The 17,247-nt window shown below is 38.8% G+C and overlaps 1 protein-coding gene across 8 annotated transcripts in view; it reads left to right on the top strand.

Moving 5' to 3' along the window:
• The window catches only part of XRN2 (5'-3' exoribonuclease 2), an 87,037-nt gene that overhangs the window by 4,912 nt on the left and 64,878 nt on the right, over positions 1-17,247 (top strand). The gene's annotated exons all lie outside the window — the stretch shown is intronic.

Raw genomic sequence — 17,247 nt, 5'->3', positions numbered from 1 at the left:
TTTAAGTTGCATTTCCCTCAGATGCTTGTTTGCTTTCTGTATATTATCACGGGCGAGGTGAGGCATCTGTTCAGATCTTTTGCCCATTTTTACCTTCGGTTGTCTTACTTAAATGTAGAGTTTGTTACATATTCTAGGTGGAAATCTTTAGTTTGATATATCTTTTGCAAATGTTTTCTTTTAATCTGTGGCTTGTCTTTTTACTTCTTAACAATGTCTTGGGAGCAAACATTTAAAAATTATAGTGAAGTCTGATTAATTTTTTCCCTTTATATTTCTGCTTTTTGTATTTAAGAAATCCTTTGTCAAAGCCAAAGTCTCTTGTGTTTTCTTAGAGAAGTTTTATAGTTTTAGTTCATTCTGTGGTTTCCATTTTTTGGTCTAATTATGTGGTGAATTATCGGTCTTTAAATCCTAAAGCCACCTTGCATTCCTTGGATTAAACCCCACTTGATCATGTTGTATTATTTTTATATACTGTTGAAATCAGTTTGCTAAAGTTGTCTTGAGAATTTTTATGTCTCTGTTCACAAAAGATATTTGTAGCACTCTTAATGTCTAGTTCAGGTGTCAGAATAATGTTGACCTCAAATTGAGTTCCTTCAGTTTTTTGGAAGAGTTTGTATAGAGTTAGTGTTGTTTCTTCCTAAAATATTTGATATAATTTACCAGTGAAGCCATCTGGACTTGGAATTTTGTAGGAAGGCTTTAAGCTGCAAATTAAGTTTCTTTAGTAGATCTAGAACTATTGAGGTTACCTATTTATTTATTTTTGGATGAGCTTTTTTAGTTTGTATCTTTCACAGGTTTTGCCCATTTCATCTAAGTCAAGCTTGTCCAACCTGTGGCCTGCGAGCTGCATGTGGCCCAGGATGCTTTGAATCCTGCCCAGCACAAATTCGTAAACTTTCTTAAAACATCATGAGATTTATGCACAGACTTTTTCTTTTTTTTCAGCTCATCAGCTATCGTTAGTATTAGCGGCCCAAGACAGTTCTTCTTCCAAAGTGGCTCAGGGAAGCCAAAAGATTGGACACCCCTGATCTAAGTAGTTGAATTGGCTGACATAAAGTTGTTCATAGTATTTTCTTACTATCCTTTTTTTTGTTAAAAATGTTTTCACTCCTTCTGTTTTTACTTCTCTTTTGTTTTTTCTTCCTATTAACTTATTATTATCCTTTTAATATTGTTAGAATCTGTAGTGATGTTCTGTCTCTCATTCCTGATACTTGTAATTCTGCTTTCTTTGTTTTGCCCCATTATCAGTCTGGCTATACTGTTCTCAGATAACTAGCTTTTGGTTTCATTGTTTATCGTTTTTCTGTTTTCTATTTCTTTGATTCTGCTCTTATATTTATTTCCTTGTTATGCTTACTTTGGGTTTAACTTGTTTTTTCTCCTCCTTGTTTATTAAGGTAGAAGCTGAGGTCATTGTTTTGAGACATTTCTTCTTTAATACAGATCTTTCTTTTTTTTTTTTTGAGATGGAGTCTCGCTCTGTCGCCCAGGCTGGAGTGCAGTGGCAGGATCTCAGCTCACTGCAAGCTCCGCCTCCCGGGTTTACGCCATTCTCCTGCCTCAGCCTCCCGAGTAGCTGGGACTACAGGCGCCCGCCACCTCGCCCGGCTAGTTTTTTGTATTTTTTAGTAGAGACGGGGTTTCACCGTGTTAGCCAGGATGGTCTCGATCTCCTGACCTCGTGATCCGCCCGTCTCGGCCTCCCAAAGTGCTGGGATTACAGGCTTGAGCCACCGTGCCCGGCCTTGATACAGATCTTGAGTGCCATAAGTTGCCTTCTAGATATTGTTTAAACAGTGTGCCACAAATATTGACATGTTGTATTTTCATTTTCATCCATTTAGAAATATAGTCTAGAACTCCCTTTGGCCCATTGGTTATTTAAGAGTGTTACTTAATTTTCACACACGGGAGATTTTCCAGGTATTTTTTCCCGTTAGTGATTTTTAATTTAATTCACTTATCAGAGATCATACTTAATTTGAGTTCTGTTAAAGTTTATCAGACTGGTTCAGAATATGGTCTCTATGAATGGTTTATGTGCATTTGAAAAGGATACATTTTTTGCTGCTGTGAAATTTTGACTATAAGCTTTGGATTTTCCTGTTTCTCCTTTCAGTTCTGTTGGTTTTTGCTCCGTGTATTTTGAAGCTCTTTTATTAGGTACATAAATGCTTAACATTGTTCTAGTTTTTTGATGAATAATATGCTTATCATGAAATGACCTTCACTATTTTTGGTTAATATTTGCTCAGAAATCTTTTATTCGTCATTGATACAGCCAGTTATTCTGATTAGTGTTAGCATGGTGTATTTTTTTCTATCCTTTTATTTTAGTCTGTTTGCATCTTTATGTTTACAGTGGACATTTTTGTAGGTAACATAACAGTTGGGTCTGGCTTTTTAACACAGTTTGAGAATCTCTGCGCCCTCTTTTTATTGGGGTAAAACATACATAACATAAAATTACCTTTTTGACTGTTTTTAAGTGTACAATTCAATGGAACCAAGTATGTTCACGTTGTTGTGCAACTGTCACCAATGTCTATTTCCAGAACAATTTTATCATCCCAAACAGAAACTCTACCCGTTAAACAGTAGCTCCTTGTCCCCCTCCCCACTTTCTGTCTTTATAAATTTGCCTATTCTAGCTACCTTATGTAAATGAAATCATAATATTTTTCCTTTTGTGTCTGGCTTATATCTCTTAGCATAGTGTTTTCAAGGTTTGTCCATGTTGTTGCATGTCTCAGAATTTTATTCCTTTTTAAAGCTGAATGATACTCCCATTGTATGTGGGAGTATATGTCACACTCTGGACACTTTTGACTGGTTCTACCTTTAGGCTATTATGAATAACACTGCTGTGCACATTGGTGTACAAGTATCTTTTTTAGTCCCTGCTTTCAATTCTTTTGAGTGTGTACCTATGATTGGAATCATTGGATCATGTAATTCTGTGTTTAGCATTTTGAGGAACCACCAAATTGTTTTTCTAGTCTGCTTTGTAATTGGGCCATTTAGAACATTTATATTTAAAATGGTTATTGATGGCCAGGCACGTTGGCTCACACCTGCAATCCCAGCACTTTGAGAAGCCGAGGAAGATGGATCATTTGAGGCCAGGAGTTTGAGAGCAGCCTGGACAACATAGTGAAACCCTGTCTCTAAAAAAGTGACAAAAAAAAAAATTAGCCGAACGTAATGGTACGACACCTGTAAACCCAGCTACTCAGGAGGCCAAGGCACAAGAATCACTTGAACCCGGGAGACTGAGGTTGTAGTGAGCTGAGATCATGCCACTGTACTCCAGCCTGGGCGACAGAGCGAGACTCCGCCTCCTGGGTTCACGCCATTCTCCTGCCTCAGTAGCTGGGACTACAGGTGCCCGCCACCGCACCCAGCTAATTTTTTGTGTTTTATTTATTTATTTTTTAAGTAGAGACGGGGTTTCACCACGTTAGCCAGGATAGTCTCGATCTCCTGACTTCCTGGGATTACAGGTGTGAGTCACTGCGCCCGGCCTTAGGTTGTGTTTTTATGATTTCATTTTATTCTCTTTGCTTACTTACTAAGTACTCTTTACTGATTCAATCATCAGCTTCTTCACTTCATGTACTTTAACTGCTTGGCTCATACAGTCTTCCATTTATCAGCTTTCTGACCATCGGAAAATGACTTAAATGCCTAAACTCTGGAGAGCTGGAGCTTCTTGTTAAAACCAAACCCCAAGATAAAATTTTTTTTTTTTTGAAGATGGAGTCTTGCTCTGTCACCCAGGCTGGAGTGCAGTGGGGCGATCTCTGCTCACTGCAACCTCCACCTCCTGGGTTCAAGCTATTCTCCTTCCTCAGACTCCCAAGTAGCTGGGACTACCAATGTGCGCCATGACGCCTGGCTAATTTTTGTGTTTTTAGTAGAGGTTTCACCACGTTGGCTAAGCTGATCTTGAACTCCTGACCTCAGGCGATCTGCCTGCCTCAGCCTCCCAAAGTGCTGGGATTACAGGCATGAGCCACCATGCCTGGGCCCTAGATAAATCAAATAACACAGTTTAATTGAGCAGTGAACAGTTTGCCAATTGAGTGGCCCTCAGAACCAGAAGAGGTTTGGGGAGCTCTCGAAAACGGAAGTGAGATATAAAAACAGTTTGATCTTTGGCTTATTTGAATATGGCCAGGTAAGTTGGCAACCTGTGATTGACTGAAGCTCAACTGCTGTGATTGGCCGAGACTCTGCTTTCTGTTACAAAAGCGTGCTCCTAAGTTAGGCTTTTCCTTAATGGACTTTGTATAAGTAATATTGCAGTTCTTCAAGTGAAGAATCAGGAAGGAGCCATTCTCAGGCAAAATTGGATGTAAGTTATCACACTACGCTACACTGCTGCTCCCTACAGTTTTCCCCTCTGGTGATCTCTGTGCAAGGGCTGAAACCAGTAGGCTGTGTGTCCTCATTTGTTATCAGCTGGGAATGTGTGTGTTGGGTGACTCAATTTTTCACTGCCCTGTGCATGTCCACAAATGACTGCGAAAGTACCATGATTATTAATTTTGGGGTTAAAAATAAATTTCAGTGAGTAGACACATTTGCAAACACAGGATTCATGAATAGTGAAAGTTGGCTATGTGTGTATCACAGAGGGTGGTTGTGTGGATTAGATGTATTAATACCAGTTATACATTCCTAGTACAGAAGCATTTGCTAAATGGCAACTATTTGGGAAATCTGATTTCAGAATTTTATTTGGTGAATTAATTTTTAGTACTTTATGTGTCCAAGTAAAGGCAGAGATGTTTTTGAGTCTAACTCTTGGTGATGCTGCGTTGTAGTGTACAGTGTGGTCTTACTGTTTTCATGTAATGAAATCCAGGTTTCCTCCACTGCCTCTTTTCTCTCTTCCATTTCATTGAGTACTACTTTTGTGATAGGCTGATATCACTCTGAGGGAAGGGAGAAAAATAATAAGGCGGACATTTATCCTTATCCTACATTCTATTTTCTCCAATATGATTGTTTTTTTGGAGCTGGTTACCACATTCTTTAAACAGCTTTGTTGAGATATGATTTGTATACAATAAAATTCACCCATTTAAAGTGTACAGCTCAATGATTTTTAATATTTTCACAAATGTGTGCATCCATCGCCACAGTCAATTTTAGAACATTTTAATCACCTTGAAAAGAAACTTGTACTCTTTAGCTATTGTCCCTCTATCTGCTGTCACCTCTTCTCCCAACCTTAAGCAACCACTGATCTACTTTATGTCTGTGTAGATTTTTCCTAGTCCGGACTTTCACGTGAGAGGAATCTATAGAATATGGTCATTTCTGGCTGGCTTCTTTCACTTAACATTACGTTTTCAAAGTTCACCCGTGTTGTAGCACGTTTCAGTACTTTATTATTTGCTTATGGCCAAATACTGTGCCATTGTATGGATATACCACATTTTGTTCATCCATTTATCTGTTGATAAACATTTGAACAGCTTCTATCTTTTGGCTATTATGAATAATGCTGCTTTAAATATTCATGTTACATTTCTATGTGGATATGTTTTCATTTTTCTTGGGTGTATACCTAGGGGTAGAGTTGCTGGATTACATGGTTTAATCATTTGAAGAACTGCCAGCCGCTTTCCCAGGTTCTCGCTCTGTTGCCCAGGCTGGAGTACAATGGCATGATCATAGCTCTCTGCAGCCTTGAACTCCTGGGCTCAAGCGATTCTCCTGCCTCAGTCTCCCAAATATCTTGGACTAGAGGCATGTGTCACTATGCTTGGCTAACTTTTTTTTTTAAAGAGATGGAATTTCCCTGTGTTGACTGGTCTTGAACTCCTAGCCTCAAGTGATTGCACTATTTTATATTCCCACCAGTAATGTATGAGGGTTCCAGTTTTTCCACATTTTTGATGTGAAGCATGTTTACTGTGTGCCGCTTACCAACTTGTCTGAGTCTGATGAGATAAGGACATCCACGTACAGTGTTACGTGAAGAGAGTTTATTATTTACAAATAGACAGTAAAGGACAACAGAAGCCTAGGATTCATTCTGAATGGGTCCCCCATGGCTCAGGAAATGTGCCCAGGGCAGATAGAGTCTTGACTGCAGGGGCCACACTTGCATGGTGGCAGAGGAACCCCAAAAGGCAGCCCACTCTGGGTTATACACCTCAGGGTTCATGTGACACACTGAGCTAATGCTTTGAAAAACGTTCTGCTTCCGGGGGTGAAAGGTACAGAGCCCACCTTGTCCCAGGCAGTGGTGCCATCACTCAAGATGTTACATTCCTGGGAGGGACAGGAGCAAGGCTGGACATTTTTAGGCAGTTCTTCCCTATTTCAGGATATTGCATTCCCATCACATTCTACAGTCACTTTTGAGAACTATGAGCAAGAAAAGGAACTGAGTTGGTCCAAGGCCAGCCAAAGAACCATCCCACACTTGCCAACACTTGTTACCTGACTTGGCTTTAGCCGTTCTAGTGGGTGTGTGACGTGGTATTTCGTGTGGTTTTGATTTGCATTTTCCTCATGACTAGTGGTGTTGAGCATCTTTTCATGTGCTTACTGGCCATCTGTGTATCTTTTGGAGAAATGTCTATTTAGGTTCTTTGTCTCCTCTTCCCCCTTTTTCTTTGAGACAGGGTCTCACTCTTGTTACCCAGGCTGGAGGATATTGGCACAATCTCAGCTCACTGCAACCTCCATCTCCTAGGGTCACGTTCATCCTCCCACCTCAGCCTCCTGAGTAGCTGGGACTACAGACAGGCACTACCATACCCGACTAACTTTTTGTATTTTGGATTGAGACAGAGTTTTGCCACATTGCCCAGGCTGGTCTCGAACTCCTGAGCTCAGATGATCCACCTGCGTCAGCCTCCCAAAGTGTTGGGATTACAGGCGTGAGCCACCATACCCGGCCTCTTTGCCTTTTAAAAATTGGGTTGGCCTGTTATTGAATTGTAAGAGTTTTAAAGAATATATTCCGAATATAAGCCCCTTATGAGATAAATGATTTGCAAATATTTTCCCACATTCTGTGGATTGTCTTTCCACTTTCTTGATGGTGTCCTTTGAAGAATAAAAGTTTAAAATTTTGTCCGGGCGTGGTGACTCAGGCTTGTAATCCCAGCACTTTGGGAGGCTGAGGCGGGCCGATCACTTGAGGACAGGAGTTTGAGACCAGCTTGGCCAACATGGTGAAACCGTGTCTCTACTGAAAATACAGAAAATTAGCCGGGCCTGGTGGCGGGCGCCCATAATTCCAGTTACTCGGGAGGCTGAGGCAGGAGAATGGCTTGAACCCAGGAGGCAGAGGTTGCAGTGAGCCAAGATCGCGCCATTGCACTCCAACCTGGGCAACAAGAGCACAACTCAGTCTCAAAAAACAAAAAAAAGTTTAAAATTTTGATGATGAAGTGCAGTTCATCTGCTTTTTTCTTTTTATCGTTTGTGCTTTTGGTGGCATATCTAAGAATTCCACTGCCAAATTCAAGGTCACAAAGATTTACACCTGTTTTTTGGAAGAGTTTTATAGTTTTAGCTCTTAAATGTAGGTTCATGATCCATTTTGAGTTGTTTGAGTTGAGTTAAGGTGTGAAGTAATAGTCCAGCTTCACTTTCTTGCATTGGCTCTCCAGTTGTCCTATGCCATTTGTTGAAGACTGTTCTTTTCTCCGTTAAATGATCTTGACACCATGTAAAAATCAGCTAATAATAGCTATGTGCATTTATTTCTGGACTCAGTTCCATTCCGTTGATCTAAATGTTTATCCTTGTCCCAGGACCACACTGTCTTGATTACTGTTGCTTTGTAGTAAGCTTTGAAATCAGGAAATAGAGTATGATTCCTACTTTATTCTTTTCCAGGATTATTTTGGCTATTACGGCTGCCTTGCAATTTTATATGAAATTTTATAAGCAGCTTGTCAGGTTCTACAAATAAATCAGCTGGGATTCTGGTATAGATCACATTGAATTTGTCAATCAGTTTGAGGAGTATTGTCATCTTAATGTTGAGTCGTCTGTTCCATAAATATGGGATGTTTTCTATTTATTTAGAACTATTTTGATTTCTGTCAACAATGTTTTGTAGTTTTCAAAATATAAATTTTGCATTTCTTTGTTAGATTTAGCCCTAGTTTTTTGATACTATTGTGAGAATGTTTTAATTTTATTTTTGGAATACTCATTGCAGGTGTATAGAAATGTAATTTATTTTTATATATTGATTTTGTATCCTATAACCTTGCTGAAGTCATATATCCTAATAATTTTCTAGTAGATTCCTTAGGATTTTCTATATAGAAAATCATGTCATGTGCAAATACAGTTTAATTTCTTTTTTTCTAATACCAATACGTTTTCTTTTTCCTGCCTAATTGCCCTGGCTGGAACCTCCAGAATAGAAGTGGCAAGAGCAGGCATCTTTGTCTTGTTCCAGATTTTAGAGGGAAAGCATTTAGGCTTTGACCGCCAAGTGTGATGTTAACTGTTGGATTTTTTGTTTTGTTTTGTTTTGCAGATGCCCTTTATGTTGAGAATTTCCATTCTATTTCTAGTTGAGTATTTTTTTAATCATGAAAGTGTTAGATTTTTCTAATGCTTTTTCTGTATAAAGATGATCATGTGATTTTGCTTTGCAATCTGTTTATATGATGTGTTTCATTGATTGGTTTTTGGATGTTCAACCAACTTTGCATTTCTAGGATAAATCCTACTTGGTGGTGGTGTATAATAGTTTAATATATTGCTGACTTCTGTTTGCTAGTCCAGTCGTCTTGCAGTATCTGTGAGGGATTGGTTCCAGGACCTCCTGTGGATGCCAAAATCAATAGAGGCTCAAATTTCTGATATATAATGGTTTAGTATTTGCATATAATCTATGCACATCTTCTCGTATATTCTAAATAATCCCTAGGTTACTTAAATACCTGGTACAATGTAAATGCTGTAGTTGTTACACTGTATCGTTTAGGGAATAATGACAAGAAAAGGTCTGCACATGTTTAGTACCAACACAACTGTCCATTTTTTTTCCTGAATATTTTCGATCCGTGATTGGCCTATTCCACAGAGTAGAATCAACAGATGTGGAGGGCTGACTGTATTCTGTTGAGGATTTTTGCATCCATGCTCATAAGAAACGCTGGTCTGCAGTTTTTTCTTTTATGTTTTTGTGTGGTCTTGGTATTGGTCATATTGGCCCAATAAAATGTGTTCAGAATTGTTGGGAAGAATTCATGAAGAATTTGTACTAATTCTTCTTTTGAATGTCTGATGTAATTCAGCCGTGAAGCCATTTAGGCTTGGACTTTTCTTTGTGAATAATTTGTGGATTACTGATTTAATCTCTTTAACTTGTTACGGGTTTATTCGGATTATCTCTTTCTTGAATCATTTTTGGTAGTTTGTGTCTTTCTAGTAATTTGTCCATTTCATCTAAGTTATCTAATTTGTTGGTGTATGACTATTTATAGTGTTTCTTTATCATCCTTTTTTTTGTTTTTATAAGGTTAACTGTAATGTCCGCTCTCGTCTCTGATTCTAGTAATTTGAATCTTCCTTCCTTTTTCCTTAAACTAGCAGAAGGTTTGTCATTTTTTGGTTGATCTTTTTAAAAAACTAGTTTTGTTGGTTTCGCTTTTTCTCTGTTTTTGAATTTTCTTTTCATTAATTTCTGCTCTAATCTTTTATTCTTTCTGCTTGCTTTAGGTTTAGTTTACTCTCTTTTGGTATCTTAGGTGGAAAGTTAGGTAATTGATTTGAGATTTTTTTTTAATTAACTTTTTCAGAGCCAAATACTTCTGAAGAGATATTTCTTAATCTAAGCATTTACAACTATAAATTTCCATCTGAACACTGCTTTATATGTATTCCGTAACATTTTGTATATTGTGTCTTCATTTGTATTGATCCCAAAGTATTTTCTGATTTCCTGTTTGATTTCTTCCTAGACCCCTTGGTTATTTGACAGTGTTGTTTAATTTCCACATATTTGTGAATTTGCTAATTTTTTTTCTCTTAGTGATTTCTAATTTCATTGTGGTTAGAGGATATACTTTGTATTATTTCTATGCTTTTAATTTTTTCGAGAGCATATTTCATGTACACCTGAGAATGTATATTCTGTTGTTAGGTGTAATGTGCTATAAACATCTGTTAGGTCTCTGTTGATAGTGTTGTTAAAAGTTATCTGTTTTTATGTTGATCTTCTGTTTTGTTCTGTTATTGAAAGTGGAGTATTGAAGTCTCCAGCTATCAGTGTTGAATTGCCATATGTTTTGTTTTGTATATTTTGGTGCTGTTATTAGGTGCACCTGTATTTTTAATTGTTACATCTTTTTCTTGATGGATTTACTTTTTATCATTATAAAATGACCTTCTACCTCCAGTAACATTTTTTTATTTGTTTTAGTCTATTTTATCCGATATCAGTATAGCCACTCCAGTTTTCTTGTAGTTGCTGTCTGCATGATTATCTTTTCTCATCCATTTACTTTTACTCTTTTGGGTGTTTGAATCTCAAGTATATCTCCTGTATATAACACATAGTTGGATCATGTTTTAAAATCTGCTTTGACAAGCTACCTTTTCGTTGGATTGTTTGATCCATTCACATTTTAATGTAATTATTGATAGAGCTACGTTTTACTTTTTGTTTTTTGTATGTCTCATGTCATTTTTCTCTTTCTCCTTCGTGCTTTCTTTTGTAATGAGAGGCTATTTTCTAATATAGCATTCTAATTTTTTTCTTTTCTTATTCAGCGGCCAGTTACTAGAAGGATTCTAATTTCATTAGTAATTTTTTTCTACTATATATATTTTTCAAAGTCATTGTTCTAGAGATTACCCTATGTATCTTATCAGAATCAGATTCAGATTTATACTAGCTTAATTTCAGTAATATATGCTAAAATTTATTGAACTTTACTGCTATATAGTTCAATTCCCATCCCCCCTTTGTATATTATTGTTATATATATTACATATATTGACATAACCCAACAATACTTTTTTTTAAGTGTTACTTTACCATCTGCAGCCATTTCCTTAGCCCACTGCAACTTTGTTTCCATCCACCCCTTTTGTGCTATTAGGGCAAATATGTTACACGTATATTACATTCTACCTTATAAGCTCAACATTATACTATATAATATTTACACATTTGCTTTTTAATTCAGTTAATAAAGGAGGGGAAAATATACTTGTGCTTATTGTTTGCATGGACTTGCATTACCATCTGGAGTCACTTGCCTTAGTAACTTTAGTAAACTTTTTGTAACTTTATAGCTGGAATAACTTGGTTTAGTAGTTTTTGAAAGTGTGGTCTGTTAGCAACAATTCGGTCAGCTTTTTATTCATCTGAGTCTTCATGTCACCCCAGTTTTGAACCATAGCTTTCCTGGACTGAGAATTCTTGGTTGACAGGGTTCTTTTGTTGTTGTTTGTTTGTTTCCACTTCTTCACTGCTTTTTATGTTATCCCACTACCTATTGGCCTTCTTTGTTTGTTTGTTTATTTATTTATTTTGAGATGGAGTCTCACTCTGTCACCCAGACTGGAGTGCAGTGGCACGATCTTGGCTCACTGCAACCTCCATCTCCTGGGTTCAAGTGATTCTCCTGCCTCAGCCTCCCTAGTAGCTGGGGCTACAGGCATGCACCACCACACTCGGCTAATTTTTTATATTTTTAGTAGAGATGGGGTTTCACCATGTTGGCCAGGCTGAACTCGAACTCTTAAATTGTAGATCTTTCCGGGGATTAGTTTCTGAGGTCAGTGTTTGGTATTTGTGCCAAACCCAGGAGGGCTCCTCCCAGCCATCTTAATGCCTAGTTTTCTTCTGCAAACTAGCTTGTAGTCCAGGCCTGTATCTTCATTAGATCCATTAGTCTCCTCCCAATTGCTTTTCATCATAACTTGCACTGTTTTGGTTTGTTTGTTTGTATTTGAGACAGGGTCTCACTCTGTTGCCCAGCCTGGGGTGCAGTGGTGTGATCTTGGCCCACTGCGTCTTCGACTTCCTGGGCTCAGGTGATTCTCCCACCTCAGCTCAGCGTCCTGAGTAGCTGGGATTACAGGTGTGCCACCACACCTGGCTAATTTTTTTGTAGAGATGAGGTTTCACCATATTGCCTAGGCTGGTCTCAAACTTCTGGGCTCAAGTGCTCTGTCTTGGTTTCCCGAAGTGCTCCGATTATAGTTGTGAGCAACTGTGCCTGGCTTTGTGTGTGTGTGTAGGGTCTCACTTTGTCACCTAGGCTATGGTTCTGTAGTGGCACAATCAGCTCACTGTATCTGCCAACTCCTGGGCTCATGCAGCCCTCTGCCTTAATCTCCTGGGTAGCTGGGACTACAGGTACATGCCACTGCCCCTGCCTGATTCTTTTTTTTTTTTTTTTGAGACGGAGTCTCGCTCTGCCGCCCAGGCTGGAGTGCAGTGGCCGGATCTCAGCTCACTGCAAGCTCCGCCTCCCGGGTTCACGCCATTCTCCTGCCTCAGCCTCCCGAGTAGTTGGGACTACAGGCGCCCGCCACCGCGCCTGGCTAGTTTTTTTTTTGTATTTTTTTAGTAGAGACGGGGTTTCACCGTGTTAGCCAGGATGGTCTCGATCTCCTGACCTCGTGATCCGCCCGTCTCGGCCTCCCAAAGTGCTGGGATTACAGGCTTGAGCCACCGCGCCCGGCCCCCTGCCTGATTCTTGGTGGGGCTCTGGGAGTCTCTGTGTTCCCCAGGCTGGCCTTAAACTCCTGGTTGCAAGTGATTCCCCCACTTTAGCCTCCCAAAATGCTGATGACCGACCTGAGCCACTCGGCCTCACTCTACTTTCACTGTTTTTGAGAACAGCTGTGTTTTTGTTTTTGTTTTTTTTTCAAACTTTACTGTGCACTTTTGCAAATGAATTTCGTTCTAAAATTTTTACAGGTTTTCTTGAGTTGCTTGCTGTTTGCCCTCAGGATCATTTCCAAAGGCTTTGAATGTTTTTGTTTTAAAAGTAATATTTACCAGTTTCACTGGGGAGCAGGTCATTGAAGCTCTTCATGCTGTCATGTTGGAATAAAATCTTCTGATAAGACTTTATGTAGGGAATGATGATCAATGTCACACACCTTGCCTATTTTGTATCCTGTGTAGTACTTAACATAGACCTCGGCCCACATCACTTTGAATCTAGTGAAATTACAATTAATTAGTCTAACATACTGGTTAAGGTACCATCTCTTAGTCATGGTTTTAAATCCTAGTTCCTGAACCTGGCAGTAGTGTGACTTTGGAAAAGCCACTTAACCTCTCTAAGCATTTGTGTTCTTAATTGTAAGTGGAATACTCCAGACCTCACAAGGTTGTTGTGAGTATAGAATGGAATAATCCATGAGTAAAAGCCCTTGTAACAGTGCTTATCACATGTTAAGTGCTCCATAAATGCTAGTGGTAATTATTAGTCCTCATTCACTAATATCATATAAAAATGAAGATCTAACACACGTACAACTTGAAAAAATACTAATCATGCACAAGTGTCAAAATGTCTTATTATAGGTTGAATTTTTAAGCCAAAATACTGTAATTTAAACTTTTCATTAGCTCTTTGGCCATTTCTCTCTAAAATATCACCCATGTTTTGAATTTCTTTTCATAGTTCAAGCTTCTTTAAGGGAAATCTAAAACTGAGTTGTATGGTTTGGCCTGTGACTTCCCTCAGTGGGATACTCCTATGGCCCTGGAATCTCAGACATGATTCGTGGTTTTTCTAATGTTGCTTTTTAAATCCTTTGTAGGTTTAAACAAAAATAATGCATCTACTGAGCTATTGGTGGTGGTTTATCTTCATAAGGTTGACTGGGACTATAGTTGGCATGAAATTCATTTTAGGACTTCAAAACCTGTGTAATGTATTTTATACAAACATTATTTGTATATTTACTTCTTTAAATACCTTCTTTATCTTGATTTCTTGGCATTTTCATGCACAATAGAATGATATCCCAGCTGCCTATTTGGAATAAATATATCCCCTACTTTATTATCTATGAAGTCATGAAGGAGCAGGCTTCCTACTAGGCAGAGCTATCTTGACTGCCAGCCTTCTGGTATGGGTGCTCTCTGTTCCTTCCTGGGAATTGCTGCTCAGCCAGGGCACTGCACTGCCTTTCTAACCTAAGCCTTCATGTTCTCTGGGAGCTCCTTTCTCAAGTTGCCTGGCTCACATGGGACCTGGGTGGGTGAAGGGAGAGGAGAGGGCAGGAGTTGACCCACCTGGCTGTTCCTGTGACTGGCGCTGATGACTCATCCAGAAGCTGTTCCTTGAGTCTCCTCTGTGGGCCTGGAGCCCTCTTGTGTTAGCCCACCTTTGGCAGCATATCTCTTCTCACATATTGGAGGTACTGCGCTCCATCTTCAGTTAGGGCTATTGGTTCCCCATATTTTAGGTATCCCTCATCATTTCTCAGCCACAGAAATTCTGGTTTTCTGCCGTAGTTATACAGTAGATTGTTTGGTCTTTCATGTGTTCTCGGGGTAGAAAGGGAAGACTGCAGTGTGTGCTCAGTCTGTCATCTGGGGAATCCAAAAAAATAATTAAAAGTCATTACTTGAAATACATTGGTTTTAGGGTTCAGAGTGGCTCTCCTTTTAGCTGCCCTTTGATTAAGGATCTCTCTTTAACTGAACAGGAAATGTGTTGGTATAGCATTGGACAAGGTTCTTGAGGAGTCAGTTCTTTGTTGAGCATCAAAGTCTTCTCTTGATGAAAGGAATTCTAAAGTTACATAGTAAGTGTGTTGGACATATCTACAGTACTCTTGAGGGGAAAACATATTCAGTTTTCTTACTGTGAATACTCGGAGCTCTTTTCTCAAAATTAGGACCCACCTACTGCATACTTTATTTTTTTCCTAGGTAGTAGAAGTAGAAATTCTCATGTAGCTCCACTCCATATGAAGAGCTGTGCCTTTTCTTGTGCTAGGCACTAGGGCAGGGATTAGCCAGCTAGTGACATCCTGTTTTTGTGAGTCAGGTTTTATTGGAATACAGCCATGCCCGTTCATGTTGTGTTGTTTATGGCTGCTTTCACTCTTCAAAGGCAGATATTCGTTGTTGCAGTTGAGATCGTATGGCCAGCAGGTCTGAAATATTTACCGATTGCTCTCTTGGGGGACACGAAGAATGAGTTTTGATTTTCCTGAGTGTGGTGGGCCCTTGGACAGGATGAAGGTAGATTGGACTTTGCAGTATAGAGGATAGAGAGCCTCTTGCCATCATAGAGTTTGTTTTAATTTTGGGGTCATCAAATTACCTTTTTCTACAGACTCCACCCCGCCCCAAAAATTGATCTGCTTTTTTCCTTACCACTTATTCCACTCACTCTTCCTGATCAAGCCTTTTTTTCTTGATTCACAGCATGTGTGTACAGAAGATTGTCTAATGGCTTCTTCTCTGTTCTGCCTTAAATCCCTTTCGTTATTCTTTCCCTTCAGTTCTAAATGCAACTTGAAGCCCAGTTCCATTCCTGTGATTCCTTCTCAGAGATAGTCAATATCCTGAAGTTGGTGTTTATCATTCCTTTGCTTTTCAACATGCTTTTATTGCATATGTATTCGTCCCTGAGCAATATTGAATGCTGTTTTAATTCATAACTTTCTGTAAATGGTATACTGTGTATGTTCTTTCTTTTTTTTTTTTTTTTTTTTTTTTTGGTCTTGGCAGTATATTTGTGACCATCTAGCTCTAGCTTTTCCAATCTCACTTGCATCTCACAGGTATATGGATGTTATATGAGTGGTGTGATCATAGCTCACGGCAGCCTTGAACTCCTGGCCTCAAGCAATCCTCCCACCTCAGCCTCCGAAGTAGCTGAGACAACAGGCACATACCACCATACCTGATTTTAAATTTCTATTTCTTTTTCTAACAGCTTTATTGAAATATAATTTGTATATCATGAAATTGACCTGCTGAAAGTATATGATTTAGTGGTTTTTAGCATATTTACAGAGCTGTGCAGTTATCACTATTATCTGATTTTAGAGGGTCTTCATTCTCAAAAGTAGTTATCAGTTGCTACCCATCTCCCTCTCCTGTCTCCACCCTCACATGAAGCAACCATTAATCTACATTTTATATTTGCAAACATATCTGTTTTAGACTTTTCATATAAATGGGATTGTATAGTACTTGGTACTTTATGACTGGCTTCTTTCATTTAACATAATGTTTTTGAGCTTCATCCATGATGTAGTATGTACATGATGGGCTTTTAAATTGCTTATAGTTTTTGCTGTTACAAGTGATGCTTTATATGTGTTTCAGGAACTGTTATTTTAAGTGACTTTTATTGTTAATAGTAAAAATGAGATCTCATAGTCTTAATCTTTCGCTGAGGCTCTGGGAGAGAAAAACAAAGGTAATAACATTTACAAAAACATAATTGAGTATCTCTGGCAGTGAGTAAGCCCTTGCCTTTCGAAGAACTCTGTAGCTGGGGTAGATTGACTAATTGTAAAACAGTGCAAGTGCCACAAGTGAATAAGCAAAATTATGAGGAAATGCAGAAGGAACAATTAATTTCTTGGGAGATACGTACAAGATGTTATAAAGTAAGTGACATTTGATTTGAGTCTAGACCCTGGAAATTAGTAATATTTCAGGAAGTGGGTGTTGGCAAGGGAGGAAGAAGGCATTCTGAAAGAAGCATCATGTGACCACATTGAGAGATTAAAAGGCATTTTCTAGGAACTTACAAGAGAGTGAGTGGGCCTCAACAACAGTATGGCAGGATAGGAGACTAGGAAGGGTCCAGGCTCATTGGTAAATGCCTGCTGTGAGAATCATTAGAAAAACTAGGTAAGATTAAGACGTACACTTTTATGTTTTAGAAAGAGAACTCTGACAATGAGTGAGCTGGAGACCAGAGAGTCTAGAGGTTGGGCAGACTAGATGAAGGTTGTGCTCTTTTAGGTTAGAGATGGTAACTTCTTGTTGTTCATGGTGGTGGGAATGAAAGGAGATGAAGTAGGTAAGCATTTTTTACGTTACTTTGACAGGACTTACTGATGTGAGTGGTGAGGGAAATGAATTTTAAGATGACTCCCATGATCTCTTACTTGAACAACCTAAATGATTTGGGAATTTTCTATACATCTCCTACATTGTCAAAAATAACTGTGTTAGAAGCCATCCACTTCCTACAGATAAAATACCTGCTTCAGTTTGCTTTAAGGAAT

Source organism: Macaca fascicularis, chromosome 10 (assembly GCF_037993035.2).
Source record: "Macaca fascicularis isolate 582-1 chromosome 10, T2T-MFA8v1.1".
Lineage (NCBI taxonomy): Eukaryota > Metazoa > Chordata > Mammalia > Primates > Cercopithecidae > Macaca > Macaca fascicularis.
Note: the sequence above shows the minus strand (reverse complement) of the source record. Positions and strands in the feature narration are given on the sequence as shown.